Here is a 12,525-nt window from a genome sequence, read left to right on the forward strand (position 1 = left end):
CTTTTGGTACCGGTTGAGACCTGATTTGTGACCTAGGATGTGATCTCTTCTGGAGAATGTTCCATGGGCACTAGAGAAGAATGTGTATTCTGTTCTTTTGGGATGGAATGTTCTGAATATATCTGTGAAGTCCATTTGGTCCAGGGTGTCATTTAAAGTCATTATTTCCTTGTTGATCTTTTGCTTAGATGATCTGTCCATTTCAGTGAGGGGTGTGTTAAAGTCCCCCACTGTAATTGTATTGTCGATGTATTTCTTTGCTTTTGTTATTAATTGGCTTCTATAATTGGTTGCTCCCATGTGGGGGCATAGATATTTACAATTGTTAGATCTTCTTGTTGGATAGACCACTTAAGTGTGATATAGTGTCCTTGCTACAATAAAGGTCTCAAATACACAGCCTAACACTACACCTAAAGGAGCTGGAGAAAGAATAGCAGATAAAGCCTAAACTCAGCAGGAGAAGAGAAATAATAAAGATCAGAGCAGAAATCAATGAAAAAGAAACCAAAAGAACAGTAGAACACATCAAGGAAACTAGGACCTGGTTCTTTGAAAGAATTAACAAGATTGATAAACCGCTGGCCAGACTTATCAAAAAGAAAAGAGAAAGGACCCAAATAAACAAAATCATGAATGAAAGAGGAGAGATCACAACCAACACCAAAGAAATACAAACAATTATAAGAAGATATTATGAGCAACTCTATGCCAGCAAATTAGATAACCTGGAAGAAATGGATGCATTCCTAGAGATGTATCAACTACCAAAACTGAACCAGGAAGAAATAGAAAACCTGAACAGACGTATAACCACTAAGGAAATTGAAACAGTCATCAAAAATCTCCCAACAAACAAAAGCCCAGGGCCAGATGGCTTCCCAGGGGAATTCTACCAAACATTTCAAGAAGAATTAATACCTATTCTTCTGAAACTGTTCCAAAAAATAGAAATGGAAGGAAAACTTCCAAACTCATTTTATGAGGCCAGCATTACCTTGATCCCCAAACCAGACAAAGACCCTATCAAAAAGGAGAATGACAGACCAATATCCTTGATGAACATGGATGCAAAAATTCTCACCAAAATACTAGCCAATAGGATCCAACAGTACATTAAAAGGATTATCCATCACAACCAAGCGGGATTTATCCCTGGGCTGCAAGGTTGGTTCAACATCTGCAAATCAATCAATGTAATAGAATGCATTAATAAAAGAAAGAATAAGAACCATATGGTCCTCTCAATAGATGCAGAAAAAGCATTTGACAAAGTACAGCATCCTTTCTTGATCAAAACTCTTCAGAGTATAGGATAGAGGGTACATACCTCAATATCATAAAAGCCATCTATGAAAAACCCACAGCAATATCATTCTCAATGGGGAAAAACTGAGAGCTTTCCCCCTAAGTTCAGGAATGCGGCAGGAATGTCCACTATCACCACTGCTATTCAACATAGTACTTGAAGTCCTAGCCACAGCAATCAGACAACAAAAAGAAATCAAAGGCATCCAAATCGGCAAAGAAGTCAAACTCTCACTCTTTGCAGGTGATATGATACTTTATGTGGAAAACCCAAAAGACTCCACCCCAGAACTGCTAGAACTCATACAGGCATTCAGTAAAGTGGCAGGATATAAAATCAGTGCACAGAAATCAGTGGCATTCCTATACACCAACAACATGACAGAAGAAAGAGAAATTAAGGAGTTGATCCCATTTACAATTGCACCCAAACCATAGGATACCTAGGAATAAATCTAACCAAAGAGGCAAGAATCTGTACTCAGAAAACTATAAAATACTCATGAAAGAAATTGAGAAAGACACAAAGAAATGGAAAAACGTTTCATGCTCATGAATTGGAAGAAAAATATTGTGAAGATGTCAATGCTACCTAGAGCAATATACACATTCAATGCAATCCCTATCAAAATACCATCCACTTTTTTCACCAAAATGGAACAAATAATCCTAAAAATCGTATGGAACCAGAGAAGACCCCGTATCACCAGGGGAATGTTGAAAAAGAAAAGCAAAGCTGATGGCATCACAATTCCGGACTTCAAGCTCTATTACAAAGCTGTAATCCTCAAGAGAGTATGGTACTGGCACAGAAACAGACACATAGATCAGTAGAACAGAATAGAGAGCCCAGAAATGGACCCTCAACTCTATGGTCAACTAATCTTCGACAAAGCAAGAAACAATGTCCAATGGAAAAAAGACAGTGTCTTCAACAAATGGTGTTGGGAAAATTGGACAGCCACATGCAGAAGAATGAAACTGGACCATTTCCTTACACCACACACAAAAATAGACTCCAAATGGTTGAAAGACCTCAATGTGAGACAGGAGTCCATCAAAATCCTAAAGGAGAACACAGGCAGCAACCTCTTTGACCTCAGCCGCAGCAACTTCTTCCTAGAAACATTGCCAAAGGCAAGGGAAGCAAGGGCAAAAATGAACTATTGGGACTTCATCAGGATAAAAAACTTTTGCACAGCAAAAGAAACAGTCAACAAAACCAAAAGACAACCGACAGAATGGGAGAAGATATTTGCAAATAACATAGCAGATAAAGGGCGAGTTTCCAAAATCTATAAAGAACTTATTAAATTTAACACCCAAAGAACAAATGATCCAATCAAGAAATGGGCAGAAGACATGAACAGACATTTTTCCAAAGAAGACATTCAAATGGCCAACAGACACATGAAAAAGTGCTCAACATTGCCCGGCATCAGGGAAATCCAAATGAAAACCTCAATGAGATACCACCTCCCACCAGTCAGAATGGCTAACATTAACAAGTCAGGAAACGACAGATGTTGGCGGGGATGCAAAGAAAGGGGGACCCTCTTACACTGTTGGTGGGAATGCAAGCTGGTACAACCACTCTAGAAAACAGTATGGAGGTTCCTCAAAAAGTTGAAAATAGAGCTACCATACAATCCAGCATTTGCACTACTGGGTATTTACCCCAAAGATACAGCTGTAGGGATCCGAAGGGGTACATGCACCCCAATGTTTATAGCAGGAATGTCCACAAGAGCCAAACTATGGAAAGAGCCAAGATGTCCAACAACAGATGAATGGATAAAGAAGAAGTGGTATACACACACACACACACACACAGGAATATTATGTAGCCATCAAAAGGAATGAAATCTTGCCATTTGCAATGATGTGGATGGAACTGCAGGGTATTATGCTGAGTGAAATAAGTCAATCAGAGAAAGACATGTATCATATGATCTCACTGATATGAGGAATTCTTAATCTCAGGAAACAAACTGAGGGTGGCTGGTGTGGCTGGGGGTGGGAGGGATGGGGAGCTGGGTGATAGACATTGGGAGGGTGTGTGCTATAGTGAGCGCTGTGAATTGTGTAAGACTGTTGAATCACAGACTTGTACTTCTGAAACAAATAATATATTATATGTTAAAAAAAAAAGAAGATACTAGGAAAGGAAAAATGAAGGTGGGAAAATCGGAGTGGGAAACGAACCATGAGATACTATGGACTCTGAGAAACAAACTGAGGGTTCTAGAGGGGCAGGGGTTGGGGGATGTGTTAGCCTGGTGATGGGTATTAAAGAGGGCACGTACTGAATGGAGCACTGGGTGTTATACACAAACAATGAATCATGGAACACTATGTCAAAAACTAATGATATAATGTATGGTGATTAACATAACATAATAAAATAAAATTTAAAAAAAAGAAAACACAACAGTCCAAAACATCTGGGATGCAGCAAATGCAGTCCTAAGAGGAAATTATATAGTAATACCGGCCTTTCTCAAGAAGGAAGAAAACTCTTAAATATGTAACCTACCTTACATCTAAAGAAGCTGGAAAAAGAGCAGCAAATAAAGCCTAAATCTAGCAGGAGAAGTGAAATAATAAAGGTTAGAGCAGAAATTAATGATATAGAAATAAAAAAGCCCAGTAGAACAGATCAATGAAACTAGGAGTTGGGTCTTTGTAAGAATTGACAAAATTGATAACCCCCTAGCCAGACTTATGAAAATGAAAAGAGAAAGGACCCAAATAAGGAAAATCATAAATGAAAGTGGAGAGATCTCAACGAACACCACAGAAATATAAGCAAGTAGAAGAGAATATTATGTGCAATTTTATGTCAACATATTAGGCAATCTGGAAGAAATGGATACATCTAGAAACATATAAATAACCAAAACTGAATCAGAAAGAAATAGAAAATCTTAACAGACCCATAACTAGCAAAGAAACTGAAGCAATAATCAAAAATCTCCCAACAAAGACGAGTCCAGTGCTGGATGGCTTCACAGCAGAATTCTACCAAACATTTAAGGAAGAGTTAATACCTATTCTTGTGAAACTGTTCCAAAAAATAGAAATGAAATGAAAATTTCCAAACTCATTCTATAAGGCCAGCATTACTTTGGTTCCAAAAGCAGGCAAAGACCCCACTAACAAGGAGAATATAGACCAATATCCCTGATGAACATGGATGTAAAAATTCTCAACAAGATGCTAGCTAATTGAATCCAACTGCATATTAAGATGATTATTCACCACAACCAAGTGGGATTTATTCTTAGCCTGCAGGAGGGGTTCAACAACCACAAATCAATCAATATGATACACCACATTAATGAAAGAAAGGATAAGCACCTTATGATCCTCTCAATAGATGCAGAAAAAGCATTTGACAAAGCACAGCATCTTTCTTGATAAAAACCCTCAAGAAAGGAGGGATAGAAGGGACATACCTCAACATCATAAAGGCCATATACAAAAGACCCACAGCTACTATCATCCTCAATGTGGAAAAACTGAGAACTTTTCCCCTCAGGTTAGGAACATGACAGGGATGTCCACTCTCACCATTGTTGTTCAACATAGTACTGGAAGTCCTAGCCTCAGCAATCAGAAAACAAAAAGAAAAGAACGCATCCAAATTGGCAAGGAAGAAGTCAAACTTACTATTTGCAGACAACATGATAATCTATGTAGAAAACCTGAAAGACTCCACCAAGAATTGCTAAAACTCATACATAAATTCAGCAAAGTCACAGAATATAAAATGAATGTGCAGAAATCTGTTGCATTTCTATATACCAAACAAAGCAGCAGAAAAAGAAATCAAGGAATTGATTCCATTTGTAATTGCATCAAAACAAAGATACCTAGGAATAAATTTAACTAAAGAAGTAAAAGATCTATACTCTGAAAACTATATAACACTTATGAAAAGAAATTGAAGAGGATACAAAGAAATGGGAAAGCATTCCATGCTCATGGACTGGAAGAACAAACATTGTTAAAATGTTTATACTACCCAAAGCAATCTATACATTTAATGCAATCCCTATCAAAATACCACCAGCATTTTTCACAGAGTTAGCACAAACAATCCTTAAATTTGTATGGAACTGCAAACCACCTCGAATAGCCAAAAACAATTCTGAAAAAGAAAACAAAACTGGAGGCATCACAATTCTGGACTTCAAGATATATTACAAAGCTGTAGTCATCAAGACAGTATGATACTGGCACAAAAACAGACACATAGGTCAATGGAACAGAATAGAGAACCCAGTAATGGACCCACAACTATATGGTCAACTAATCTTCTACAAAGCCAGAAAGAATATCCAATTGAAAAAAAGACAGTCTCTTCAACAAATGGTGTTGAGAAAGCTGGACAGCTACATGCAGAAGAATGAAACTGGACCACTTTCTGACACTATACGCAAAAATAAGTTCAAAATGGATGAAATACCTAAATGTGAGACAAGAAACCATCAAAATCATAGAGAAGAACACCGGTAGAAACCTCTTTGACCTCAGCCATTGCAACTTCTTACCAGACACGTCACCACAGGCAAGGGAAACAAAAACAAAAATGAATATTGGGACTTCTTCAGGATAAAAAGCTTCTGCACAGCAAAGGAAACAATCAACAAAACTAAAAGGCAACCTACAGAATTGGAGAAAATATTTGCAAATGACATAGCTGATAAAGGGTTAGTATCCAAAATCTACAATGAACTTATAAAACTCAACACCCAAAAATAAACAATCCAATTAATAAATGGGAATAAGACATGGGTGACACTTTTCCAAAGAAGACATCCAGATGGCTAATAGACACATGAAAAGATGCTCAACATCACTCATCATCAGGGAAATACAAGTCAAAACCACAATGAGGTACCATCTCACACCTGTCAAGATGGATGTAATTAACAACACAAGAAACAACATGTACTGATGAGGATGTGGAGAAAGGAGAACCCTCTTGCACTGTTGGTGGAAATGCAAACTGGTACAGCCAATCTGGAAAACAGTATGGAGGTTCCTCAAAATGTTAAAAACAGAACTATCCTATGATCCAGCAATTGCACTACTAGGTATTTACTCAAAGGATAGAAAAACACAGATTCGAAGGGATACATGCACCCTAATGTTAGCAGCATTATCAACAAAGGTCAAACTATGGAGAGAGTCCTAATGTCCATCAGCTGATGAATGGATAAAAAATATATGAGATACACACACACACACACACAGAGGAGTATTACTCAGACATCAAAAAGAATGAAATCTTGCTGTTTACAACAACATGGATTGAGCTAGAATGTATTATGCTAAGTGAACTAAGTCAGTCAGACAAATACCATATGATCTCACTTATGTGGAATTTAAGAAAGAAAACAGATGAACATATGGGAAGGGGGAAAAGAAAAAAAAAGGAGAGAGGGAAACAAGCCATAAGAGATTCTTAATGATAGAGAACAAAGTGAGGGTTGATGGAGGGAGGTGGATGGGAGATTGGGTAGATGGGTAATGGATATTAAGGAGGGCATTTGTTATGATGAGCACTGGGTGTTATAAGTGATGAATCACTGGATTCTATTCCAGAGATCAATATTGCACTGTATGTTAAATACCTAAAATTCAAATAAAAAAAAAAGACGTGATATATATATCTGAGACTCTTAACAATAAGGAACAAACTGAGGGTTGCTGGAGGGGATGTGGGGGGGGAATGGGGTAACTGGGTGATGGACATTAAGGAGTGTACTTGTTATAATGAGCACTGGGTGTTATATGCAATGGATGAATCACTAAATTCTACCCCTGAAACTAATACTACACTATGTGTTAACTAACTTGAATTTATATAAAATCTTGAAAGAAAAGAAAAGAAAAGAAAACAAAGCAGACATAACAAAGAAAAGAAGACATCTAACCTTGAACTTTTGTGTTGGTATCTTACTCAACTTCATGCCTATTTGGTGATGGTAGTAACAGACTATGAGGTATACTGTGGGGAGGGAGCTGTGGGGCTCTAGAATAGGCCATACTGGAGTCAATACTCTCACATTAGAGACTGTGAAGTAGAGTCCTCAGAACTGGGTAAGTTCTTGCATGTTCCTTCAAAGAAGTCAACATGTATTCTACAAGACATCTGAGTGCCTACCCTAAATGACGTTGAAAGGCAGCCTGTCTCATGTCCTTAGAAAAAAGGACTGCAACTAACAGGGAAATTGCATGCTTAATTAAGTGAAATATATCTTTCTAGCCTCAGTTCAGTGGGAACTATAATCAAAGGAGGTGGACAGGAAGGAGAAGGAGACTGCACTTCTTCCCTGTTCTGAGTCAGTGGGCCTAAGATTGACTGCTAAAATGGAGTATTTCACGAGGAGTGGCCTGAGGGTTTTTAATAATTTCAAATGACTAGAAAATTATAGGTTCTACCCCAAATGTTAATGGATAAGGAAGAGGTATGTGTCCGAGACCATGCCTGTGGCCTACTGAGTGCAGACTTTTTAATAAACTAGTCATAAATGTCCAAGGCATCTTGAATTTAACATGTGCAAAACTGAATCAAGATTGCCTCCTCTAAATCTGCCTGTCTTCCCATCTTACCTAGATCAGTAAATAGCCCCATTCTCCCAGTTGCTTTGGCCCCATACCTGAGAATAACCCTTAGTTCTTTTCCATTTAAACTCACATTCAGTGTAACAGCAGAATCTGTTGGCTCTACCCTAAAAGACTTCTCCCCACCCTCACTCTGATCACTATTCTTGTCACACTCACATGTAACTGGTGGTTCTTTAATCCCAGTCCTCCTAACTGGTCTTCCTTCCTCTTGAGCTCCCTGCCCTTGTCACTCTCTCTGCAGTTAATCTTCTATACAGTAGTCAGAGAGATGTTATAAAATTATAAAGCAGACATTATGACTCCTTGTTCAAACCTACTAGTGGACCCTCATTATAGTTAGAATAAAATCTGCCAGTTTTTACCAAGGACTTAAAGGCCTCACATAAGTGGCCCCTGTTTCTCTGACCTAGTCTTCTACCATTCTCCCTCTTTCTTTTCATCTGTCTAAGCTAGAATATGCATCCCTACAGCAGACCCTACATCCTTGTTGTTTTGCCTGGAACACTCTTTCTCCCCTCTGTATGCCATCTTTCTCTAGTCTCTTCTGTTACTCTGCTTAAATTTCTTCATGGCATTTATCTGAAAGTTATTATATGTTAGTTTGTTATTATTTGCCTGTTTTTATTTCAAAATGTAAACTATTGGAGTGCAGTGGCTTTTTCCCCCCTATTATATTCTCAGTATTTAGAGTAGGCACCCAGTATATTTTTGTTAAATGCATTAGTATCTTTGAAGATTTAAAGTTTATTATTTTAGTTCTTGGAATATTATGCAGCCATCAAAAGGAATGAGATCTTGCCATTTGCAACGACGTGGATGGAACTGGAGGGTATTATGTTGAGCGAAATAAGTCAAACAGAGAAAGACATGTATCATATGATCTCACTGATATGAGGAATTCTTAATCGCAGGAAACAAACTGAGGGTTGCTGGAGTGGGGGGTGGGGTGGGAGGGATGGGGTGACTGGGTGATAGACACTGGGGAGGGTATGTGCTCTGGTAAGCGCTGTGAATTGTGCAAGACTGTTGAATCTCAGATCTGTACCTCTGAAACAAATAATGCAATATATGTTAAGAAAAAAAAAAAGAAGAAGAAGGTAGCAGGAGGGGAAGAATGAAGGGGGGGAAATCGGAGGGGTAGACAAACCATGAGAGACGATGGACTCTGAAAAACAAACTGAAGGTTCTAGAGGGGAGGGGGGTGGGAGGATGGGTTAGCCTGGTGGTGGGTATTGAGGAGGGCACATTCTGCATGGAGCACTGGGTGTTATGCACAAACAATGAATCATGGAACACTACATCTAAAACTAATGATGTAATGTATGGGGATTAACATAAGAATAAAAATAAATAAAAAAAATAGAATCCTAATCTATAAATCTTTAATTTGCATTTAGTCACTGGACTTTTAGTGTGATTGATGATATGTTAATCATATGTAAAATATCCTAAAACTTTAATATGTGCCAATAAAAATACATCCATAATGGGAAGAAAATAAAGCTTTCTAAAAAAAAGAAAAAAAAATAAAGTTTATTATTTTAGTTCTCTTCAGATTGCTGCAGCTGTATTTCTTTGGGTTGAAATTCTCCAATTTGTTGGGGCTTATGAAGTGTCACTTGTGGTGCTGGATTTCCTCATGCATTTTCATAATTTTTTTGGTGTCTCTTATTCCTTGAGAATTATCTTTGTGGCTGTTTTATCCTGTGATTATTCTGCTGCAGTTCCCTTCTTGTGGGGAGTTTTGTGGTTTTTATTGCCTTAGCTATCAGGGTACAGCATTACCAAACCAGATCTCAACTGTTTTGGCTTGGGATTCCTGTACGGCATGGATGGCACACTTCCAGTAGGGCTTTGAGCCTTGAGCAGATTAGGTCTGGGCCTGTGCAGGTGACTCTGTTTTCATGGCTAGGACAGATAGGTAGGGTATTTTCTGCTCCCAGCTTTGCTCAGGGAGTCTCAATTCCATTTCTCACCATGTTGGGTTCTAAAATCATTCTACCCTCCAGACCCTCTTTATTTATGCTTAAGCTCAGTTGTGTAGTTTTAATAATAATAATAAATAATAATAATAATAATAATAATAATAATAATAAACATAACAGGCAAAACCAAGCCAGCCAGAAAGAAGGTGGTGTATTCTCTAGTGCCTTTGGCATATGTTTTTATCTCTTCCCAATCCCTTAAGTTTTGGATTTTAAAATCTTTCCTCCCACCCTTTCTGGTGCCTCCACTGAAAAGGATACTAAATTCTTCACTTTAGGTTCTGGATTATAATTTCCACTTGCAAAACCATTAGTGCCTTTTGCTAAACTCAGGTGTTCCCAATTATAGGGCCTCTTCCCAATCATGGACATCTGAGGTTTCCAACCTCATCCTTGGGTCTGCACCATTGACCCTTTTGACTCAGTATTTTCATATGGTGGTGAGACTATTTAGCTAGTCAGTCTCCTTGTTCAGGATTCAGAAAGAACATGTACAATGTCTATGTTAACAGTTCCAATTCTCCCTCCTCGGATACCAATCCTTGTGTCCTAATACTATTGCAATTGTTCAAAAGTTATTATAAAAATACAATCAGAATGTGTTTAGATGGAAACAGAGGGGTATATAAGCAGGTTTGCAATCTGTTAGAGTGATCCATGTTTTAAAAATTGGGAAATTTTATCTAAAATCTGGATTAAGTTAGATGTTTTGGCAATTCTAGATCTGCATTTTTGCATGGAGAAATTGGCTAGAGCTGAGCAGCAGCTACCTTCTTTAGACTGTACATGATCTTTCCACTATTACTAGGTGATGTGCTTCACCTACTCATTTATATTATCTTCCTGGGCTCCATTGGCATCTGAATTTTTAAAGTCTTGACAAGAACTCTGGGTTTTAATAGTAATGTAATTTAATTTCAATCTGAGGAACCCCGAGGGATATTGGTATTGCATAAAAATCATTTGTAACATAGGTATGAGGACCAGATTTGAATTATGGAAAATTTGGACATAGTGTGAAAGGTTGTTTCATGAATTCTATGTTAAAGATCACTATTGTCAGTACTTGATCTGATTTAAATATTGAGTCACTCTTTGTGTCTGTTTCCTGGGAAATTGAGTTAGGAACAGAAGTAATGGGAACTCCTACAGTTATGAATCAAAAAGAACTGTCTGGCACTTCTAATCTGGAGGACTTGGGTAATGTGAAAGCAAACAAATATGAGAAACATGAATCTCAATCTTTTGTACACTTTAGAAATAGAATATCTGTTCTTGGGAAAAGTCTCACATTTGACAGGCTGAGAAGTAAAGAACTTACTTGAGGTTCTCTGTGAAATCACTAAAAAATAAGAAAAAGAAATCCATGTAATTTTTCTTAAGTAGAAAAAACATAGTATTATCTAACATTTTCCATTGGTGTCTCTGAGGGGAGGACTTGGGTAGACATAAGAAGAAAGCTTACTTTGAGGGAACACTCAAAATTCTCTATTTAAACATTATTTTGGACTTCCTGTTTGTCTCTCAAAAATTTTGCCTACCTCTGTTATTTATATTTTTCAGGGTTTTTTGTTGTTGTTGACAAATGCTACTTTACTTCTTTTGTTTTAATCAGTATATTCCTAAATTATCTATAATGTAGGGGAAGCAAGAGAGCAATGAGAAACTCAAATCACTTTAACAGAACGAAGTCCCTTAGACTTTGAAGACCAGAGAACCATAGTAGAGAAAGAGATATAATACTTACTTACGGGAGGCAGGGGCACACCTTAAAAAAAATAGATATCAGTGAATAATTGTTTGAAAGGAACAACTTTCCTTCTAGGGAAGCATATTGGTGTGAGGAAGAAGCTTGGTAGTCACATGGCTCTTGGTTCAAACTATGGTTCAGTGAACTGTGTTCCTGGGCAAGTATGTGCCCTTGGTTTCTTAGCCCTTGAAAGAAGTCAATTGATTTACTCCAAGGATTAAATGGGATATAACATAGTTAAAGCACCTGTATAGTTCTTATCACTGAGGAGATGCAAAGTAAACAAATGTTTGAAATTAAATAAATGTAAGTTTACTTCACAGGATGAGCAGAAGGCAAAGAAAGGTAAGAGCTATGAGTCTCAGGCTGTTGCACAGGAGTTAGAAATGATCAGGGCAGAAACAGTTCTGTAGGCCATGTAGAGAACAACAACAATAGAAAACAGTAAAAAACAAACAAACAAAAAGCCCAAAAAACAAAACAGACTGAACTTACCTCTGGGCATTGAAGGTAGTGGACCAGCTGAAAGACAGAAAAGTATTTTTGCAAGTCTTTTCTCTTCCACTCTTTTTTCCCCTCTCAGTTTAGAGTTCTTTTTCATTAAGTCATTGTAACAATAGGGAAAATGTTCCCTTTGGTCTTTATTTACTTTCAGTGTAAATCAGCAGGATTTGAACTTTCAAAAAAGCATGAATACCCATGGTATTTGGCCATGGGAAGGCAAGTGGTTAAGGAAGTATGTGCCCATGCCCAGAAATCCCAGCATAGCCAGGGAAAGAAGTTATAGGACTCCACAGCGGAGGAAATATGGAAAGACTTACTGAGGGCAGGTGGGACTGATCC

This window comes from Mirounga angustirostris, unplaced genomic scaffold (genome assembly GCF_029215605.1).
Source record: "Mirounga angustirostris isolate CCGP_5_RB_7025 unplaced genomic scaffold, mMirAng1.0.hap1 SCAF_8, whole genome shotgun sequence".
In the NCBI taxonomy this organism is placed as follows: domain Eukaryota; kingdom Metazoa; phylum Chordata; class Mammalia; order Carnivora; family Phocidae; genus Mirounga; species Mirounga angustirostris.